Below are 1,292 nucleotides of genomic sequence, written 5' to 3'. Positions count from 1 at the left end.
GGGGGGGGCAGTGCTTGGCAGGAAGATGAAGGAGATGCAGGGCCTGTTGTTTACTGAGGGGAGTCATTAAAATATTTCCTTTGTCTTGTTTATTGGCATTTTGTCTTTTTCTCTGCTGTCAGGAGACAGAAGAGTTTCTGAGCTGTCCCATCCTGGAAACAGCTGCGACTCTGACAGCTGCTGCTGTTTTATTCATAAAACTCGTGGCTTTAAAGGAGACAAATATCTCTGCAGGGGGCCATTACTGTTCTGTTTTATACTTTTACCTTTTGTCTTTGTGAGAAAAGAGGTAAACAAATCCGTCTACCTGTAGTCCTCAGAGGAAGACAGGAAGTGAACAATGAGCTGAGACGTCTGGAGTTTGAACTGTTTCTGTTCAGATTATTTCTGATTGATCGCTGATCGATCAGTCTGTGGTGAGAAACTAAACATCGGATCAAGTAAACCTAACCGACTAAAAACTAAACCAAGAATTAAAGAAAAGAACTACAGAAACTACAGACTGAAGCTGAAACTGAAGCAAAACACTAGCTAAAACTAGCAAAAGGCTGTCTAAATGCTAAACTCATTGAAAGCCTAGCAAACACTAGCTAAAGATCAGCTCAACCCTAAAAGGAACAAAGAGCTATGTAAAAGCTAAGAAGCATAATACTAGCTGAAAGCCAAGAGCTAGAGCTAAGTGATTAAAAAAAAACACTGAAAATGCTAGATAAACGCCCAAAAAGGCCAAAGCTTGGCTCAAAGTAACTAAAGCTTTGTTAGAAAGTAAATATCAAAAGSCAAGTAAAAAGCTAAACATAGCAAAAGGCTTGATAAAAGGTTAAATGAGCAAAAAAAAAAAAAGGCAAAAAATTAGCTCAATGCTAAATAACAAAGTAACAAAAGGCTGGCAACAGGCTAAATGTAGCAAATCAGTAAACAAAAGTTAAAAGTAGCAAAATAAAAAAGAAACAAAAGACTAGCTAAATGGACCTAAAGGCTAAAGCTAAGAAAAAACTAAATAAAGAACAGAACTGTGAGGCTCGCTAACAAAAAACAAAAAAACAGAACTCTGAGGCTCTAAATAAAAACACAACTTTTAGGCTCTCTAATGAAATAAAACAATTTTGAGGCACTCTATAAAAATAAAAACAGAACTTTGAGGCTCTAAATAAAAACAGAACTTTGAGGCTCTCTAATGAAATAAAAACAGACCTTTGAGGCTCTCTAATGAAATAAAAACAGAACTTTGAGGCTCTCTAATGAAATAAAAACAGAACTTTGAGGCTCTCTAATGAAATAAAAACAGAACT

At 36.0% G+C, this 1,292-nt stretch overlaps 1 long non-coding RNA gene across 1 annotated transcript in view; it reads left to right on the top strand.

The window, feature by feature from the left end:
• The window catches only part of LOC106532798 (uncharacterized), a 58,650-nt gene that overhangs the window by 41,924 nt on the left and 15,434 nt on the right, over positions 1-1,292 (top strand). The window lies entirely within an intron of this gene.

This window comes from Austrofundulus limnaeus, unplaced genomic scaffold (genome assembly GCF_001266775.1).
Source record: "Austrofundulus limnaeus strain Quisiro unplaced genomic scaffold, Austrofundulus_limnaeus-1.0 Scaffold832, whole genome shotgun sequence".
NCBI classification, from domain to species: Eukaryota; Metazoa; Chordata; class Actinopteri; order Cyprinodontiformes; family Rivulidae; genus Austrofundulus; species Austrofundulus limnaeus.
The sequence above is the reverse complement of the archived record's forward strand: the minus strand, read 5'-3'. Positions and strand labels throughout refer to the sequence as shown.